The following is a 22,023-nucleotide window of genomic DNA, read 5'->3' on the forward strand; positions in this document are numbered from 1 at the left end:
GCACTATCATCACATGGTCGCATATGCTCCTGATCTTTGCGGATGACATTGACTACATTGGTAACGATCACAGGGCAGTAGTGGAGGCTTTTGCCCTTATAAAGAGGGGGCAGGCGAAGATAGGCTAAATCATCGACTCTACCGAGACGGAGTACATGGTTGCGGGTAAAGATAAAGGTAGGCCTATTGCTGTTAGTGCTGAGGTAGTGCTTGATGGGGAAGTTGTTTAAGAATTTGTTTATCTTTGAACACATGACATGTGACAATGACGTTTCCTGTGAAGTGAAAAGAGGTATTGCTGCTGCGAATAGGGGCTTCATCAAATATTGGAAACGAAATTTGCTCTAATTCGTAAGGATGTAAAAAGAGGTGGACCGGAAAGCTTTTAGGGTTTACGAGCGAAAAGTGCTACGTACAATTCTCGATGGGAAATTAGAAAAAAATGTGTGGCGCAGACGCATAAATCACGAGCAGTATCAAGTGTATAAAGAAGAAAATATTGTGAATCTTATAACATACGGCAAATTCCAGTGGACCGGTCACTTAGTGCGAATGTTGGAAGAAAGAATAGCGAAAACAATAATCACCAGAGATTCGGATAGAGGCCAGCGACTTCGTGGCTGCTGCACGCGGTGCAATCGGACCTGGGAACCCTAAACGTCTATGAAAACTGGAGGAACATTACCCAAGATTGACAAGTATGGAGCTCTACAATACGTCAGTCAAAGGTTGTTTAGAGCTTCTAGTGGAGTGTCTTCACTTTCGAACTATCTCATTTTATTCCACCACTTGAAGTGAACGAACGATTTATTGAAGATCGCAGCATTATTGGATGTATTGTGGCTATCCGTTTAGGTTGCATCAATTATGCTCTCACATTTCTCAACAAGCGATTTCTAAAAACTCACAACTTTCTAGGACGACTTAAAAATTATCACATCTTCAAAAGTTCCGAAGCTTCCAGATGCTCACCTAACGGCCACACGGCGTCAATGAATGATCCTCGAATTGATTTTGATCGCACACAACTACAAAAAAAACGCAGCTTTCTAGGGCGAGTTTCTAGAATTGATTACCTTTTCGGCCATTCCGGAGCTTCTGGAGCACCACTTAGTGGCTTCCCGGGGTCAAAATTTGGTTCTTGAAATGATATTGCTCACATTTTGATGCATAAATCGTTTTGTGAAACAGTACGGATTACGAGGATGAATTTAAAAATTGGCCCTTTTCTCAGAATGTTCCGGAGTTCCCGGAGGACCATTTAGCGGAGTTTTGCTCTCACATTCATAACAAACCACTGTATTCTAGGACGATTTTCAAGAATTTGTCTTTACTATGGGTGTTCCGGACATTCAGTGCCAGATGACCAATGATAGTCAATGCGTTGGTCATGCAATGATTTCACTTTCACAATGCTACAACAAGTAATAGTTTTTAGGATTTCCAGAATTGGCATTACGTCAACAATAGATTAAAAAAAATCGCGACTTCAAAATATAATCATCTACACCTGGTCATTTCTCTTGATGTTCCAGAACTTTCTAAAACCACTTAGTGGCCATCCGGGATGAATGAGTAGTCCTTGTATTGATTTTGTTCGCTCATTTCTACAACACTAAAATTCTAAACAGTCTCAGTTTTCTAGGATAAACTTCCAGAATCGGCAACTTCTCCGGATCTTTCGGAGCTTTCGGTGGTCCACTTAGTTGCCTTCTGGTGTCAAAGAGTGGTCCTTGCAATGATTTGGCTCTCAACATACAGGTTACAAAAAAAACTGCAGCTTTCTATTTTTTTATTTATATTTATTTATATTGAAAAGTATTTATGGCCACTTAACACCCTACGGGGACATGTCCTGCAATGGAAACTATAAAGTCAGCACGTCTGGTGGCTCTAAAACAATCAGAAACACACTGCTGAGGCAATTTCAAGAAGTTTGATACCCATATTGTTGATGTTCCCTTGAAAAGTGTTCATGTCCACCTATGACCCCTCGAGGAACCTGTTCTGGAATGGCCAATTGAGGATCTGCACGTCTGAGTGACCTAAATCAATAAAAATCAACCTGCTGGTGAAATATCAAGAAGTTTGATACCTATATTGCTATTTACCTATCGAAATCCACGATCAGTGTAATCTATGCAGGACATGTCCCTAGAAATCCGGATTTCCCGGTGATCCGACGGTCTGGACCGATCCAATCCTAAAACAGCATGATAAAGGACAAAATTTTGAATCGAATGTGCCCAAAACGATTGAAAACGGTTAAAAATTGCCTAAGATATAAGCATTTTAGTTTCGTGGGTACCCGGGTACCCAGCCGGCCATTTAAAGGGTAAAAAAATGTCGGAACCCTCCTCCACCCTCCTTAATCAAAATTTCAGTTAACCCGTACAATCGAATTTGGCCGTTATTATTGTGGATATGACAGAGTTTCAACCCCCTACTATGAAAATTCATTTAGATATCGCGAATTGAATTCCAAAAGGTACCCGGGTACCCAGCCGGCCACACAAGGGTTAATTACTTGGACTGGTGAAAATCCAAGTAATTGAGAAATTTCAATTTTAATCTCATCCAGTGATTTATCATCACTGGGGAGACCTTTCAAGACGACTTTGAACAATCGCTCAGTTATGTCGTCGTATGTGAAGAACTTATGGCGCTTCTCAGTTAAATACTGAAGAAGACGTTTGCGATCGTCAAAGGATCCCGGCAAAACGCGGCAGTTACCCTTCCTAGCAATCTGAAATGAAACCTTGATCCCCTGGAGGTTACTCAAAATCTCATTCCGGAAGCCAGAAAACTCGGCAACAGATACCACAATTGGCGGAATCCTTTGCTTTTTCGCATGAATCGAATCACCTGGGCTAGAGGTATATTCGATTTGCTCAATTTCATCATTAATCAAATCGAACTGATTGTTCAGTTCGATTGGAGAAGAATTATTTCCGATATTAGAGTTAGAAGGAATATCTGAATTCTCCAGCTTCCTTCTATTTTTTCCGCGCTTAGGCAGGACGGTCTTGAAACCTTGTTTCTTTGAAGGAAGTGGAGAATTCAGAGACTCCCCCTTCCTCTTGTTTTTATCAATGCTCATGGCTGAGCGTGGAGACGTGACCTTCTAAGAGGTTTTTTCCCAGAACGGTGTCCCTGCAGGATTACCACCGCTTGTCGGAATTTTACTTCCGCAAACGGGTCCAACGTAAAACGAAAGCACGGGTCCTTGCAAAGATCGTAACGGGATCAGTGGGTACAAATAGCGCTAAGAAGCACCGTTGAAATTAAAATAGCTTCGGGTAGTATTAAAAACTTCCTTCCGCAAAGAGAGAAAGAACCGCACAGCACGAAAGCACGATGCGGTCATAATTTATGAGTCATGTTTTTGCCTTTGTATTATGTATCAATATCTCGAGCGTTCATTCTCATTCATTCATTCATTCTCCCAAAATGAGTAAACTTTTCAGCAGACAGAAAGAGATAGCAGAGAAAAAATACTCATTATTGAGTAAACGAGTTTCTCCGTGTAGCGAGAACAATGCAAGACAAAATTTTCAAAACGACTTATCTGATTTTGTTAACAAAGATTTAAACGACAAACGAATCTGATAGTCCTCCCACGCAAACCAACACCATCAACAGGTAGCGGAAACCTTCACCTACCTATTGATGGTGTTGGTTTGCGTCGGAGAGCTATCAGATTCGTCAAATCGTCGTTTGAATCTTTGTTAACGAAAGCAGATAAGTCGTTTTGAAAATGTTGTCTTGAATGAACCATAAGCCATTTTATAGAAAGCTCAAATGACAGGAGACCAAATACTAATATTTACATTTTACAAGGAACATTTGCGAAAATGAAATGAAATGATGATGATGATGACGAAATGATGATGGTTTACATGCAAATTTACCAAAACAAAGACCGAGCCGTCCACTCAAAATTTCGATCAGCTGTTCGAATCTGTCTCATAAAATGGTTTATTGCATCATGCAGACCAGGGTGGCCAGACCTACCGATTTCTCGGTAGTCCTACCGATTTTTGACTCACCTACCGATTCAAAGACGAAAGATCGAAAACTACAGATTTTTCAAAATTCCTACCGAGAACTACCGATTTTCAACCCGCCAAACAAAAGCATGGTCATCATAGCAATCTTTCTCATAAACGATTAAAATAATTTTAGCTAATTCCCAAGCAATTTAATATCAGAACAGTTGAATCTGCACCCAAGTAACCACCAAGCATTAATTATTGCATGTAATCAAATCAGCATATTAAATGCTAATTGCATTAGATCAGTTTTAAAGATGTAAAGATGCAATTATTCATCAACTGTCAAGCAACGATACACTAGTTCAGCATCACGAATGCAGTGATACATTACTTATGTTTTATTTCAACATATCAAAGTAATGAAGCATTATTTCGGTCGTAAAAGGGCCTTTTTCCACTTTAAGGCAACTTTCATGGCTGTATTATTTGCAAGCATATATAGCTCCATGGTTACTTGGACAGTATGTCGCACATACCTTAATTTTGTCTTATCTGTTAAGATAACATGTTGCATCAAATCCATATCCACATAAGTAAGATAAAGTCTGGACCAGATAGGACCAAAGTGTTCAATAATTATTTTGTCACTTTCGACATTACATTACATTACATAAAGGAGATTTGAGGATCATCCGCATCTATAACTTTAAAATATCTTTAGCAGGTTTGCTCAATAACTAACATTGATGTCTCGAGTATTTTTCTACGAAACTTTCCACTAACTTGAAGAATTGGAATTTTTTTGGAGGTAAGGAGTTTTGCCTGCTGTTTTTTTTTGCAATTTAGGCATTCTCCAAATCTTAATCCAATTGCTTTTGGAGTTTTTTTTTAGAATTATTGGGATATCTGTTAGATCGCAAGCTTTTTCTTTGCGCAGCGTAGAAACGAGTGTGGTATTTCTCAACCAAATACAAATGTGATGATACAACTATTCTTGAATTAAGGAGAATAGATTTCACTGTTTATTCTACCGTGGTTCCAAATTGCATCCTTTCATGAGCAACGAATTTCATAAAATAACATAACATAAGCTAACCATAAGAAAATTATTTTGAGCTTTTTAGTGGAATGTTTTCACCTGTCATAAGACGAGTTTAAACAATCCCATTGAATTCCACCACTTAATTGTATCCTGACAGATACGTATTTCGACCTCAACAGTAAGGCCGTCTTCAGTGTCTTGTACTTGACTCGACTCGAGTCGAGTCAAGTACAAGACACTGAAGACGGCCTTACTGTTGAGGTCGAAATACGTATCTGTCAGGATACAATTAAGTGGTGGAATTCAATGGGATTGTTTAAACTCGTCTTATGACAGGGGAAGCTAACCATGTTATACGGCTAGATTTGAATAATGATCTGGATAGAAGCTCGTCAAAACTTTTTTAATTCTTTCATGAACATGTACGTCCTAGTTTGGAAGACGATAATAGCATTTCCATATCATTGTAAACTTTTTAAATGCTTAGAGTAAATCAGCTGTCATTCAGATTGTTTTGCGATATTGATTTTGAATCTGAGAAACATGCATTTCAGCAATTTTAAATTCATTTTATATCAATTGAGATACTTGAAGTACTTGAAGTTGTCATACCGCTTAGTTCTATTTTCTGCGGATTTGAACCTCAAATGAATCGGAAGATTTATTTGGTTGCAAATGCTGGTGTTCAAAAAAGTTCCTCATATGTTCAGGTGATTGGTCTGATTGTCAACCAATCCACTTTACAAATGTGGAATTTTTCTGAACAGCAACATAGGTAATAATTATATTGAAATAGATCTTATACATAAAAAGAACACTGCTGAGTAAACCACGAACTTTGTAATTTAATTGTGGTTCAGATTCAAACTAGAAGAGTTTTAGGAAATTTTATATTTATCTGAACTTAATCGATACTGATTTTATTTCTGATAAGGTAAGTACATATAAACAATAAACTATGGCTCTCAAGGATGAACTTTTCAATCGTGAGGTTTACATATTTTGAAAGAGGTTATATGAAATGTTTCAACATGAGACTAAATGCCCCTTTAAATATACATTTTCATATGATTTGGTACTTTTTTCGGCCTACCGATATCTACCGATTTTTTCTACAGTCAAGCTACCGATTTATCAAAATATAATCTGGCCACTCTGATGAAGACATTGACAATTTTTACCCGTCTTCAAATGGCGAGTAAAGTTTCACGAGGGCAATGTTTACTTTTTTTATATGGAGTTTTTGGCTCGTGCAATCGTCTATACTCTATAGTCTACCATTGCCAATGGTGTTTCAGAACAATAAAGGTAATAAACCATAGAGAAATATTCTGAAATTGTAATAATAAATGGTTGATCTTAGGCCGTTTAGAAAAAAGCAGTCGGTTGTCGGCACCCAATCCACCAAAAACGGAAAAATATGAACTGCTGGCATTTTGGCTGAAAATATTATCAAATGAGTTGGAAATGACATAAGGGAATCGAAATGACCTAACAGCCACATTGACATGGTCCTGGGGAATTCGGAATCCGGTCTCGGGGGACCACTTCTGCAAAAAAAAATATATATAACTTGCGACACATCATTTGTCATTATTTTGCGATCAGGAGCTCCAATTGATATGACCTAACCTGGCCACAATGGCTTCGAAAAACTTTTCCAAGGGGCAGCGGGGACTATATCCAAGGGCCTGACGACACCTCCCCACGGTGTCTGTGAGTCAGGGGGCCTGCCTAGGAGGTGGTGGGGTTTGGCTGTGAGCTCTGACAAACCTCTATACAAAGCTGCATGTTAACTGGCTTTGTTTTTGGATATTGTAATACTGTGAAGCGAGTTCTGGCAGTCGGGTCATTCTACTCTCTTAGTAAGACCGGGTGACACCGACTTGAAACGGGGAGCGCGCTAATGGCCAGGCTGTCTTCCGTCCCTTAAAACCGTGGCAGGCTTTGTAGCACGCTGTACAATTCTGCTATGCATTCTTACCAACAGGGTGGGAGTAGGCTCAGATGCGCTATTCTGACTAGCGCTGATCTGGCTCTGAACACGACTACTCCAGCAGGATTCGACAGTAGCCACAAGGGACCCAATAGTGATGACTACCTCTAATTCAAAAAAAAAAATCGGAAGGGTTATATACAAGATACGACCGCCCGACGTAAACTTCGTAAAACTGATCATAAGATAATTATTTTGGTTAGAGCCTAGAGTGATTGAAATTTTGACTTTTGCGCTCCCTTATGCTTGAACAATAACATTTGCTGTTTTGGTGTACCTCCAAATTTTCAACTGAATTGGTTAGAATATAACTGAGTACGAGCAGTTTGAAGTTTGTATGGAAATTACTATAGAAATCGCCCCGTACGTGAGTGATCGTTTCGTGAGGCGGATCATTAACTATTGAGAGGGAGATCTCCCAGCGCCGGACACCTCCCAATACCGGACACTTCTTAAAACGACACTACTTGCAGAGGTCCCTCCTTCATCTTATTAAGTACAAAAGGAAGCTATTGAAAAGGCTTCCAACGGCAAGGAATATCAGATCTTCATGTGATAAACTTTGTACAAAATTTGAAGTTGAATAAAATTTCTTCACACCTGTATTGTTACTTACTTCAATTCAATTGTTTCTTCTTGCTGAGAAAGCCACAGAAATAAGCAGAAACAAAAATTGAAGAGGACATTGAAAAATGGTGGGAATTCGGATTAGAATGTAAAAAATTTAGCTGAAGAATCAAATAAGCTCCACTAACAATTTTTAATATTTACACTTAGTCACAGGAACAGGAACTTAGTCACATTTGAACATGATGCAATAGTGTCCGGTATTACGAGACATTTTTCTGAATCGTAAAATTTTTCATTTCTAAAGCTGTAAGACGATTGTTGTTGCGAACCGATCGGATTTTCGTAAGCAAAGTTATAAAGAAAATAAAAATGCTCATTATTGATACACAGAAAGAAAAATCATTATTGAAATTAAAAAAAAACATTGGTAAAAATAAAAAGTTACGTTGGTTCTTTTTCGTAGAGAGTTGTGAATGCTCACAATAAAAGTGTGAAAACTTTTGATACAACCACGGTTTAAAAGTTGCATGCCACTCTAAAATTAAAATTTTGAACTTTTAAAAAGATGTTGTAGAACTGTCAAAAAGAAATGATTACACCGTAAATAAAAGAGTAGAAAAGTTTCTTTCAGAGAGGAAACTTTGATCTCCCCAAAGAAGGAATTTCCCACCCCCTTATCCATTCACTAATCCATTTTTCATATCTATGAAAACATTACATGCATTTTTTGTTTTATTCTTTATTTCATAACTTATATTATATTGGAAAATGTGTTGCATATCCGAAAACTACCAATAAGATTACTAGCCGACGGTGCATTGCACTGTGTATGTTCCGCCGAGTGTTCCGCCATAGATTTTCTTTTGATCATAGATTACCAAAACAAAAATCTGTAAAAAAAAAGGAATTTTCGCATAAGTACACCACTGGCGTTGAGTCTGGCACGCTACGGGCATTTTATATGGTTCAAAAATATAATATTCATTATGACCTACCTCCAATTCCTTAGATTTTCAGTGCCTCGGATATTTGCTCTTGCTCATATGTAACCGTTATGCCCGAATACTTGAACAATTGTGCGAGGCATATATGCACTTCTGGGCAGTTTTCTAGTTCACCGACACAACTTCTAAATACTGTTGAGGGTGTTTTCAGTTTTACCCGCACTTATTTCGATGGGACCGGCACGAAAAGAGTGCTCATCATTATAGGAACAAGCCGAGGAACAAACAAGAAAAAATTCAGAAGGAAAAAATCTTTTTTCTTCGAAACAAGAAAAACCAAAAAAAAACACTACGGTATTGTTTTGATGGGCGACGATGACAAGAGCTTCGCGACGGATAGAGAGATAAGAGCGATAATGACAATGCTTTTCCTCAGTATTTTTGACAGTTTTACCATTTTCACGTTGAATGGATGAACTTTTATTTATGAAATGGAAGCATTTGAAAAAAACTTTAGAAATGAAAATATAACTTTGACTAAAAGCAATTTTATTTTTATTTTTAGGAAAACGGAGCACTTTTTAAATGTAAAGTACTAAACATTCTGTAAAACAATATTCGTTTTTTGTGTGTATGTTATTCTTTCACGTGCTCAATTCAATTTCCCACGATTTAGTATTTCCTTAATAATTTTTCTTGCAAGCAGCGAATTGTTTCGCAATAAAGACGATTTATTAATTTGCTAAGTTTCCTATGTTGCCATCCGTACTCATATATTTTTAGGTATTAAGATCACTCCTGACAGAATCCAAGTTTCAAAGTGCTCGCGTTTTCGGGGGCACACCAAGCGGAAGCAACGCAACGAAGCAAAGTTGAATCAACAAAAATGACAGTTGTCCGCCGCCTCCATATCGAGTGGTGTGCCCCCGAAAACGCGAGCACTTTGAAACTTGGATTCTGTCAGGAGTGACCTTAATGACGACATGCAACGTTGCAAAACGGTTTTCCGAAAAATTTATTGTTTCCATAGTAATTCTCATACAAACTTCAAACCGCGCGTGCGTGCTTAATCAAATTACAACCATTGGGATGTTGGATATATGGGGTCGGGAGGTAGCGAGGTTTGTTTTGGTAAACGTTTTGCCGCATGTAATGTGTAGTTTTTCCACAAATCATGTTCGATCGGACACCAATCCATTTATGTTTCGAGCAAAATTGGCGTAACTCACTATATATGAAAATGGTTTGATATGAAAATTTAAAACTTTCATTTAAAATCCACAAATTTATTATTCCGCAGTGGATGATGATGGTGATGATGTAGCACTTTTTCATAAACACTACTTTTTTGCTCCGGCCGCGGTCACCGCACAAAAGTAGAGCGCAAGCAGAGATGCCAGATTTGAAGGCATGTCTTCAATTTGAAGACATTTGAATCTCTGTGAAGACATTTATTTCGTGAAGACATTTTGAAGACTTTTCAAAATATTTGAAGACTTATCTACTTATTTGAAGATACTTGAAGACAATCAATAAGCCAGCGAGAGAAAATATAATTTTATTTCTTAACTATAAATTCTTCGACTTCTATATATGGTCGGGGTTCAGCCAAATCACACCAAGCACCAATGAAATATTTCCTATTTTTTGCCAACGTTTTCATGTAATAGATTCACTTGGTCAAAATCGCATCGGACATCGTTCAACGCGTTCAACGCTATAGCTGAGGATCCCTTACAACAAATGTACGCATGACTTAACATGAAATACTTTCCGTTTGTCTTTTGCGAACAAAATATCACAAGTTAGTCAAAACGCTGCTTGGTGCGGTTTGGCTGAATCCCTACCATATGTAAATTATGCAAAAAAAAAAATACAACAGTTATACACGGAGAAAATATATGGTAACTTCAACCAAAATGAAGGCAAATTCAAACTAATGTTTAGTTTGTATTTGACCCAAATAAAAAATTAGTTTGAACGAACCATTGACACTGGTTGAAACAAACTAATAAAATATGTAGCCGATTTGGGGGTTTGACAATAGAAACAAACAAACATTTGTTTGAAACAACCAAAATTGTGGTTTGATTTTTTGACAGCATCAAAAACGACGAACAATTTTGTTTGTTTTAAACTAAGAAATTTAGTTTGAAATAACAAAATTTTGACTTGATTCAAATGCATTTCTAGTTTGAAACAAACATCAATTGTACCTTAACCAGCACTGTTTCTTTCTTGTTAATTTTTTAAATTCGCGATATTTTTTTGGGATAAATTATGTTTTATGTTTATTTCCATAGTTTGTATTTATTGTTTACAAATAATATTCAATACCAAAGAAATATTGTGCTTCGGTAGACATCATTTGGCTCATTGATGGCTCCACTGGGTGCCTGCTGCCTCGAAGTATACGCTTGTTGAAACGTTTTACGATCATTGATCTGTGAAATATTTTATGAATTGCACAATAAAATCCAACATGCTTTTGCAAAAAAAAACTTTATTTAGTACTCACCTTGTTAAGCAAAGCAAACAGCAAAATTCTCGCCATTTCCATCGATGTACGGGATTTTCAAAGCTGCAGCTTCGAACAGGATGCGCACAAACCGGGTAATTTTAGCTAGCGACACTCAGAGCGACACTGAAATCTAACGAAATTTGAATAAGTAGAAATTCCGAAAGAAAACTATAAATTTATTACCTGTCGATTTCTCGGATAAATCGTACGAACAGGAAGACTTAACACAATTTTTCTAATATAGAGCGTTTTGAAGACGTGAAGTGTATAAACTACCATTTCAGTTTGTTTTTAAACCGATTTATGTTGCTTCAAACAAGAATATGGTTGTTCATACGTCAAATCAAATCAACGGAAACAATCCATATATTGTTTGAAATAACCTAATATTTTGTTTGGAATAATAATAAAAATTGTTTCAAACAAACAGATATTGCTTTGAAAGAACTAAATTTCATAGTTTGTTTAAAGCTAAAATTTCTGGTTAATATAACCAAAAATACGAACTAGTATCAACAAATTTTTAGTTTGAAACAAACAAAAAATTGGTTTGAATTTCAACCAAGGATTTGGTTGTTTCAAACTATAAGCCTTTTTCTCCGTGTAATAGTCTTTGTCTGGGGCTTAGAATCTCTAACATAAAAATACATTCACACTAGCTGGCTGATAAATGCAACGCATTTTAGACTTCATACGTACGCACTTAACTTGGAGTTAGGCGCTGGTTAAAAAATTCCTGATGGCGTGTATGTAAAAAGGTATTTCGATCATTACATTGGAACGCAATTGCCGTTTTATTTTACGGCAAAAATATATTGAACTCTCGCTTAACTTTTCAAAAGGACCTAAGTAACATTTTTTTATGAATTAATTAAAATACTGCAATCAATAGCTTTCATGTTATTCTGTTGATTACGCTATTCAAATTAATTCATGAAAAAAATGTTACTTAGGTCCTTTTGAAAAGTTAAGCGAGAACTCTTCTATGACTTGATTTAATCTATTCAATCGTTGAGCTAGAATCTGATCTTTTTCTAAATTCATTACGAATTAATTTGATATTTTCGGTATGTCCATGTGACTTTCGTCTAAATATTCGACGGGAAACTCTTTGAATTTCCTGTGAATTTTTGAAAGAATTTCCGATGAAAATTATGAGGAATTTCTTGTCTATATTCAAGAGAATTGAAATTGTAAATTCAGTACAAAATTTATATTTAATAACTTCCGTAAAAAAACATAAAGAAAATCCTCCAAAATTTAAACAGAAAATTCATCTTGATTTCTACAATTCCCACAATAAATCCCTTTTAATTTCCACAAGAAAATTGTCTCAATTAATTTTCATTAAAAATTCTTACGAATGTCAATAAGAAATTGAAATTATGCTGGTGTTAAATGGGTATTTCTCATAATTTTTAAGGTAAATTTCTACAGAAAAATCTACCTAAAAGAAATTCAGAGGAAACTTGCTACACACTTTTGTTAATTTTTTCCTTGAATTCCTTTGATTATTCTTCTAGAAATATTTTTGGACATTCTTCCAGTATTTAATCTGCGAATTCCTCTATGAATTTCTTCAAAAAATCGTCCTGGTATTCTTTCTGTAATCCCTCCATGAAATTGTCCGGAAGTTTCAGGGATTTTTCCGAAAAATCCTCCAGGACTTCATTTGGAAGTAGTTCCAGAAGTTTCTCTAGAACTCATTCAGTAGCTCCTTCACGAATTCCTCCAGTAGTTCTTCCAGGATTTTTTCCGAAAGTTTTGCCGGGATTGCGGCGGAAGCTCCACAAGGGATCCCTCCGGAAGTTCTTCCTCTGGAAGATATTTTAAGAAAGTTACCGAATGACTCTGCAAGAATGCCTCCTGAAGTATACTATGAAATTTATATGGTATTTCCTCCAGGATTGCTTTCGGAAATTTCTGCAGCAATACATCAGGATGCTCCTCCAAGAAGTCATCCAGAACTACCTCCAAGAATTTCTCCAGAAGTTTCTTCAGGAATTCCACCGGAAATTGCTTCAGTAATTCCTCAGGAATATGCTTCAAAAATTCATCAGGAAAATCCTTCAGGTATTCCTTCAGAAAAAAACATCCGGAATTCATCCTGAAGTTTCTACAGGAATTCCTTCTTAAGTTCCTCCGAGAATTCCTCCTTAACTTCCTTTTGATCTTTTTCCGGAGGTTTCTTCAGTAAATCCTTTAGATGTTCCAACAGGAATTCCTCGGGAAATTTCTTCAGGAGACTTCCAGAAGTAATTAGAAGCTCCATCTAAAAGAAGTTATAAGAAGCTCCATCAGGAATTTATCCGGAAGTTGATCTAGAAATTTTACCGGAATTTTACCACAACTACATCACCGATTTGGATTGGCTTCACTGGATAGTGCCACTTTGTCCGACGAGTGATCGTCGGCAGATATTCACGCAGCCATCGTTTCCAGAATATGTTGCCGTAAATCTGAGATGCCTTCCAGTTATTTAGTTGCGCAGCGGGTTTATCGTCATATGGGACTAGCAGCTTGAAACCACCGGATGACCCAAGTAGAAAATGGTTCGGGGTTAGAGCTTCGTCTTCAGCATCGTCGATTGGCACGTAGGTGAGGGGGCGTGAGTTTATGATGTTTTCCACCTCCATCAAACTATTTCGCAGTATTTCGTCGCTTGGCGTCCTCGGCAGTTGAATGTTACTTAATACCTTCTTCACGGACTGCACGAGTCTCTCCCAACTTCCTCCCATGTGCGGGCTACTGGGCGGCAGGAAGCTCCACTTCGTGTCTGGCGTAACGAATTCTTGTATCAACCTTTCTTTATCGAGGAGTTTGAGTGCTTCAGTCAGTTCGCGGTTGGCACCAACAAAATTAGTTCCTCGATCACTGAATATTTCTAATGGGGTTCCTCGACGGGCAATGAAATTCCGCAGTGCCATGATACAGGAACTGGTGGTAAGTGAGTGTGCAATTTCGATGTGAATTGCACGTATTACCAGGCATGTGATCAAAACACCCCATCGCTTTTCGGTCCGTCTACCTACGATGACCTGCATTGGCCCGAAATAATCGATCCCGACATAAGAAAATGGTCGAGAATAAGCTGCTAAGCGAGCCGGCGGAAGGTCGGCCATAATTGGTGGCTGTGGCTGAGCGCTGGCATTGTTACAGAACTGACAGAGATGCCGAACTTTATTGCAGACACTTCGTAACTTTGGAATCCGATACTTTTGTCGCAGCTCATTAACTATCGTTTCGTGGTTGAGATGGTGATAGCGTTCGTGGATGAATTGCACGATGAGTTTAGTAACTGGATGTTCTTTTGGCAATATGATGGTATGAGCGGCATCTGTATTAATAAACTGACATCCAGCTGTTCTACCCTGCATGCGAAGCACCCCGCGGTTGTCGAGAAATGGAGAAAGTTTATAGAGAGAGCTACTCTTGGGCATTGTAACATGCTTTTTTCCGCTAACGCCATTTGCACACATCAACAACGATACTTCTTTACCATAGGCTTCCAGCTGTACTTGCTGATAGATGCATCGTTCCGCATCAAATAACTCCGACTGTTGCATTCCTGCATTCCTGTTGTTGGTGGTTGTTGCTGGAGTCTGGTCCGAACGTTTCTCGTAAATCTTAATACGTATACTGTAGTTCTTAGAAGCTTCCACCACTTGGAGTATTTGGTAAAGTTTAGCATCGGCTCGTAAACTGCGTGAGTATTGACCGACGTGATTAATTCAGATGTAGTGGTCTCATGGCGTGATGGCTGGGCTGGCCAACTTCCTTTTGGATGCCATATGAAGTCCGGCCCCTTGTACCAACGGCTCGATGAGGAGAGGTCAGGAATCTTCTGCCATTTCGTGCCTTCATCAGCAACATTCATTTTTGTTGGAACCCAGAGCCATTCTGATTGGTCGGTGTTTTCCAATATCTCGCCAACTCTCGCACCGACAAATTTGTTGTATCTTCTGTGATCTGAGCGTAGCCAACAGAGTACATCTCTTGAATCAGTCCAGAAGAAACGTTCTTTTACCGGAATCCTGTGGGTTTCACCCAGAGATTTCGCCAACCGGGTTCCAATCACCAACAGTTTTATTCTCTTCAAATCGTAGGTATGCGACTGCTGCATATCCATTCTCGCTCGCGTCAACGAAGATGTGTAGCTGAATTTTGTTGGATGTGATTGAGGTGGTGGTTACCGCTCGGTAGCACCGAGGAATCGAAACTTTTTCCACCATGTGTAATACGCTAAGCCACGTTCTCCATTTCTCTAAACAATTCTCGGCTATCGGTTCGTCCCAAGCCCAACCGATGTTAGAGCGCCAAATATCCTGGAGAAGGACCTTGAGGTACATCAGAACATTTGCGAGAAGTCCCAGCGGGTCGTAGACGGACATCAAGATTCGAAGAACCTCCCGTTTCGTGGGAACTTTCTCTCCGGATAGTAGCTCCTGACTGCATCGTTTGGGAATCTTAAACGTGAATGTATCACTGATTGTGTCCCACCACATGCCCAGTACCTTTTCGGTCGCTATTTCTCCAGTCTTGTTCAAATCCTTTTCATGTGTTTTCTTCTCGCCCATGGAAACAACTACCTTATTGGAATTGGACAGCCATCCTCGGATCTCGAACCCACCTTCTGCGTGTATATACCGCACAGCCTGTGCGAGCTTTATAGCCTCTTCTTCAGATTCGACGCTGGTGAGCATATCGTCCACATACGTATCCTCGCATATCGCTGTCACTGCTGCTGGGAACTGGCTTTTGAAACGGTTTGCATTTATATTTTTGACATACTGTGCACTACTAGGCGAGCAGCTTGCACCGAACGTCATAACCTCCATCACGTATGTTGAAGGAGCCTGTCCCGGAATGCCATCATTCCAAAGGAATCGCTGACAATGCTGATCTTCGGGATTTATCCGGACTTGGTGAAACATTTCGCGAATATCCCCTGTCACCGCTGTTCGGAACTCTCGAAATCGTAGAAGAACTTGTGGCAGCGGCGTGACTTGATCAGGACCCTTTAGCAAAAATGAGTTGAGCGCGAGGTTTCCTACTTTGGGAGCAGCATCCCAGACAATACGTAGTTTACCGGGTTTGTTGGGATTCACGACCGGAAAAATCGGTAAGTACCACGAACGTTCTTTGTGTGTTGCTTCTTCCCGTGCTGACAGTTTTCGGATGTAGCCCTTTGCTTGGTAGTCTAAGATTTTCTCCTGTAGGTCTTTTGAAAGTTTGGATTCACGACCCATGCGCTTACTCAAGCATTCGTGTCGCTTCATGGCCATGGATTTACTTTCTGGCAGCCGTACTTCCTCATACCGCCATAGTAGACAGGTCTCATACCTTCTCTCCATGCGAGCTGTGTTTGCTTGCAAAAGCTTCAACGCTCGTTCGTCATCTGTGGACATCAGCGGCCTTCCAGCAGGCTGTACTCCGACGCTGTCCATGGCAAAGTAGTCTTTGATAGCCGAATGCAGCCCTTCGCATTGGCAAATATGGTAGCCATACGAAACGTTGTTGGTCTTAACAAGGTCTTCTCCTGATATTGAGCAAGGACCATAAACCACCCAGCCCAATCTTGTAAGGACAGCTGTCGGCTGGTACTCACTACCCTCTCTGCATTCTAGCGTGTATTCCAGTCGGGAGCAGTCAATGCCCAACAGAATTCGAGGCGTAACTGCGGTGTATGATTCTATTGGTATAAATGCTTTGTTAGACTCGGTGCTGACACTGTTTGTGCAGGAAGATCCAGACTCCGCACTGTGTGTATCTCCGGAATATGAAAGCTTTTATCCGGAGTCTGTGCACTGGCGATCTCAGCCGAAAATACAACTGAGTCTTCCTCATATCGCCCTTGTCCACCAGTCCATGAAATACACAATGGAGATTTCTCCCCGTCCAGGTTCAATTCTTCCCACAAGCTGTGCTCCATTAGCGTTGAGGTTGATCCTGCGTCTAGGAAAGCATACGTAGTTATTGATTTCCTTTTGCCGTGCACCGTGACCCTAACGTACTTCAACAAAACTTTTCCAAGCAAGCTGCGATGAGCATTGACTGAGGCGACCTGTGTCGATTGGCTTGTCGACGGGTTGCTGTGCTTGCTGTCATTATGCAACAGCCGGTGATGCAGGAAACTACACCCGTTCTGATTGCACGGAACCTTCCGCTCACAGGTTCTGAAGTGCTTGGTCAAACACTTTCGGCAAATCTTTTTGTCATTCACCAAAGCCCATCTTGCATTCGGCGACATATCGTAGAATCTGCTGCATTTATCAAGAGAAATGCACTCCTTTCCACAAGCAGGGCAACATGTGCGGTCCGCCTTGTCCGGCACGTACGTTGAATGTGCGTGAATGAAAGCTTCATCTTTTCGGACTTTCCTTTCTGATTTAAGTTCGGATCGTTGCGCTTTTGCCCAAACAGTAGGTCGAATGACTTGGCACAAAGCATCCGTCATCTCTCCAAGCCAATCGTTGAAGTCCAGTAACGTAACGGCCCTTATCTCCTTCCGATGAAAGGCCCACTTCATCTTCAGTGCCGACGGTAGGCTGTCCACAAGCTCCTGTAGTAGGGCGACGTTGTACAGACGTTCATCCAGCTGGCACACTTGCATGGTGGCACAAAGATTCTGTACCGCAACGCCAAAGTCGATAATGGTCTCCATTTTCTCGGCTTTCGGTGGCGGCATCATGCGAATTCTCTGGATCATGGTTTCTACTATTGACTCCGGATTGCCGAAGAGAGTCTTTAGTCGGTGCATAATAACCGGAACGTTATCGGGATGCAATAATAGGCTCTTGACGGTGCTGAGCGCCTTATCGTGTAAACACCGCTCCAATCGATCGAGTAACTCGTCGTTCCGGAAAGCACACATGTTGGTAGTCCGCTCGTACGCTGCAATGAATCGTGGCCAATCTTCCGGGTCGCCGCCAAACTTGGGCAGATCCTTCACCGTCTGTCTCGCCGCTAGATGGCCACTGTTCAACGGTACTGGATCGCTGCACCTCTGATGCAGATACTGTTGCTGTGCGGAAATCAGATTCTGCCGCGGAGTTGATGTGACCAGCGTCGGTTGCCCCATACTTTGCGCAGAGGGAACCATATTCTGAGTGACGAAACGCGGATGGTTTACAGATGGATAGGTTGTCGACATTACTGGTTGATGAGTCGATACGGTATATAAGGGCACGGGCGGTATTCCGGACACCGCCGAAGGGTATCCGCCGAACGCTGATTGATAGCTCGTTGTGACTCTCGGAATGGTTCCTCCAAATCGTGGATATTCTACGCGTGTACTAGGTATGTAGCTCGCAACAAGTTGCTGTGGAACGGTGAAAGGCTGGTGCGACTCAGTCGTCTGCTGATTGGCCGGCGGCCTATCTGGGGCGCTATTACTAGGAAAAAGAGGTGGAGTCGATGCCACAACGGTTTTCTTCAAAAGTTCTGCTGTTTTGCGCATATACTATAGCGCCTGGATGTGACAGCGGCGAGTAGAAAATCAGCCACTGCCAATAATTCATTGATCGAACTGCTCCTGCTTTCTCTGCTGCCACTCAGGTTGTTCCTGTCGCTGCTCTAGCTTCTGCCGTTCTTCTAACTGCCTCAGGCGCTCCTGCTGCTCTCGTTGCCACTTCCTCTGCTGCTGCTCAAAATGCTCCAACTGCTTGCTTAACGCATACTTCTGTTTCTCCAAGGCTGTCCTCACGCACCCGTTACAGCTCCAATCACGTTTGTCGATACTGTCGTATACACTCACGCAGTCATAATGATACCACACATCACACTCGTCACATTGCACCATCCGACTATTATCTGTGCGACGACATGTGCCGCAACTTGCCCCCTCACCACCAGCGGAATCATTCTTCTTTCCGGAATGTTCCCCGGTACCCGCTACGTCACCGCTTGACATTCCGAATAAACGAAAAATTTAATTTGTTCTCAAACGGCAACAGAACAATGAAAAGACTTCCGTAAACTTGAACAAACTCTTTTATTAATTGGAGTTGTTAAATTTTCCTGTAGACCGTTCATACATTTCATTAGGCGACATTTATAATTATTAAAACAAATTACTCACGTTTAGTGTCTGTTCTCAAGTTTCCGTAGTGTTCGGTAAGCGGTGCTTTACAGTATTTCAGTATCCCTGTGTGCATGATTTCAGTAGGTTTCAGTAGTAATTCGAATTCATTCTATGTGAACTATTATTTACATTACCTTGATTTATGTATGTCTATAGTAGATCCTAATAATAATGATCATTCGTGATCCGTGATTCGCCGAAATCCAACTGTGATAAATCTGTGATACATTTTAGGTTAACAATCCGTACTATTATCTTTTAAAGTTCATTTTACCTTCTAATGTATTATTTGACCGACCCTCACTACTGCAGATTGATCTGTCGAATCACTACACTATATATAAGTTCTATAAGCTAATTTTCCAAAATATTTCTACCGATAACGACACAGAGCATGTAATAATCGAAAACAACTTGATTTGTAAACAATAATAATCGATACCCATCATTGCATTCCATCCTTATTATTTTTCATCTTCGATGGCTAAATAATTTCCCCCCAGTGGCAGTCCTACTCGGTGGGGGCACGTTATTGATTAAGGCGCGTTCGCAGTATGCGGAACAACCTCATATGCCTTGATTTGAGACGAGTGAAAGACAAACACTCGAGGAATATAATTGAGTTGATACCGCGAGTGAAGAAATCATGAAAGCCTTGATTGATTTGGTAGACCATTGATTCAAACTTCAGGACAATTTGAAGATCTCACAACATCTTACATGCTAAAATTTGTGACTCAAGTGAAAGACTAATACTCAGAAGACAAAATTGGGTTGACACCGTGGTTGGGGGAACCATAGTAGCCTTAGTTGATTCATTAGACCATTTGATTCAAACTCCAGGACAATTTGAAGATCTTACAACCCCTCATATGCCTTGTTTTGAGACGCAAGTAAAAAACAAATACTCAGAGAACATAATTGAGTTGATACCACGGCTTAAAACATCGTGAAGGCTTTGATTGATTCGATAGACCATTTGAATCAAACTCCAGGACAATTTGGAGATCTTACAATATCGAATATGCCTGTATTTGAGACGTTAGTAAGATACTAATACTCAGTAGACAAAGTTGGGTTGACATCGAGGCTGGAGACATCGTGGAAGCCTTGGTTGATTCTGTAGACCGTTTGATTCAAACTCCAGGACAATTTGCAAATCTTAAAACATCTTATATACATGGACTTGAGACGTAAGTGAAAGACAAATACTTGGAGGGCATGAGTTGGATGATACCGTGCTAGCTTCAGTAGATTCGGTAGACCATTTGATTCTTTCTCCAGAACAATTTGGAGATCTTAAAACATCTCATATGCCTGGATTTGAGACGTAAGTGAAAGACAAATAATCGGAGGACATAATTGGGTTGATACCGCGATTCATTAGATTATTTGATTCAAACTCCAGGACATTTTGGAGATCTTATAATACCTCATTTACCTGGACTTGAGACGTTAGTAAAAGACTAATACTCAGAAGACAAACTTGGGTTGACATCGCGGCTCTGGACATCGTGGAAGCCTTGGTTGATTCTGTAGACCATTTGATTCAAACTCCAGGACAATTAACATTAAAACATCTCATATACCTGGACTTGAGACGCAAGTGAATGACAAATACTCGGAGGGCATCATTGGGATGATACCGCGGCTAGGGGCACTATGGAAGCCTAGGTTGATTCATTACAAAATTTGATTCAAACTCCAGGACAATTAGGAGATCTTACAACACCTCATATGTCTTGTTTTGAGACGCAAGTGAAAGACAAATACTCAGAGAACATTATTTAGTTGATACCACGGCTTAGAACATCATAAAGGCTTTGGTTGATTCGATAGACCATTTGATTTAAACTCCAGGACAAATTGGAGATTTTCCAATTTCGAATATGCCTGTATTTGAGACATTAGTAAAAGACTCAAAAGACAAAATTGGGTTGACACCGAGGCTGGGGACATCGTGAAAGCCTTTTTTGATTCTGTAGACCATCTGATTCTAACTCCAGAACAATTTGGAGATCTTAAAACATCTCATATGCCTGGACTTGAAACGCAAGTAAAAGTCAAATACTCGGAGGGCATGATTGGGATCAGGGTTGTTAATCGATAAATTATCGTCGTTAATTCAACGCCAACTTCGATAACGATATCGGTTGTACGATGATGCTTCGTTGACGATAAAGTGAGCGTTGAATCAACGTTATCGTTATCGATCATTCGTTAATTTATCATGTACTACATGTACTACAGTTAAAAGTACAAATATTCACTAGTTGGGTTTGCAATATCTATTTTGAATATTGTATCGCCGTAGGGGCTGTCCATATACCACGTGGACAGGTTGTGGTCAGTTTTAGATATCCGCCTCTCCCAGAGTGGACATCCGCTCATATAAACTATACAAAAATTGTAAAAAATCCTGAAATTGAATTGGTATTCAAGGAGGTCACCGAATTGACAAAACAAATTTCTTACAGAGTCGCAATTTATTACAGAGAATCTGAGAGCATTTTTATTCACCCTATTTTTGTTTACGGACGAACGAAACTTTCGAGCGAATGCAGCTCGTTCGAATCGTTTCCCCATTTGATTTTCCTGGTGTAAGCGAGAATGCGCATCAGTTTTCGTCCGGAAGCGCGTTCGAACGTAAACAAGAATAAGGATGAATGTCTGATTAACAAAACTTCTATTTGAAGATCCCGATCAGTTAAATGATTATTTTATGACTCACAGTGTGGACCAATCCCCTTAGCCTTACCGAATCATATTGAATAGGTGATAAGGATAACCCACCAATATATTGAGAGTATATTTACTCGGTACTGGTGCTCTAAGTCTGGAATGCAGCACTATAGATCGGTGCATCAAATAA

At 39.9% G+C, this 22,023-nt stretch overlaps 1 protein-coding gene and 2 long non-coding RNA genes across 4 annotated transcripts in view; 1 reads left to right on the forward strand and 2 right to left on the reverse strand.

Moving 5' to 3' along the window:
• Window positions 1–22,023, reverse strand: part of LOC134214106 (uncharacterized) — a 79,690-nt gene that overhangs the window by 12,702 nt on the left and 44,965 nt on the right. The window lies entirely within an intron of this gene.
• The window catches only part of LOC134218101 (uncharacterized), a 60,035-nt gene that overhangs the window by 9,143 nt on the left and 28,869 nt on the right, over window positions 1–22,023 (forward strand). The gene's annotated exons all lie outside the window — the stretch shown is intronic.
• On the reverse strand, window positions 19,099–19,557 carry LOC134214104 (uncharacterized). The gene is made up of 3 exons (XR_009979656.1): window positions 19,426–19,557; window positions 19,286–19,369; window positions 19,099–19,214 (listed from the first exon to the last, which is right to left on the reverse strand). It is a non-coding gene; the product is annotated as an uncharacterized LOC134214104 (long non-coding RNA).

The sequence above is a fragment of the Armigeres subalbatus genome, chromosome 2 (assembly GCF_024139115.2).
Source record: "Armigeres subalbatus isolate Guangzhou_Male chromosome 2, GZ_Asu_2, whole genome shotgun sequence".
Classification (NCBI taxonomy): Eukaryota; Metazoa; Arthropoda; class Insecta; order Diptera; family Culicidae; genus Armigeres; species Armigeres subalbatus.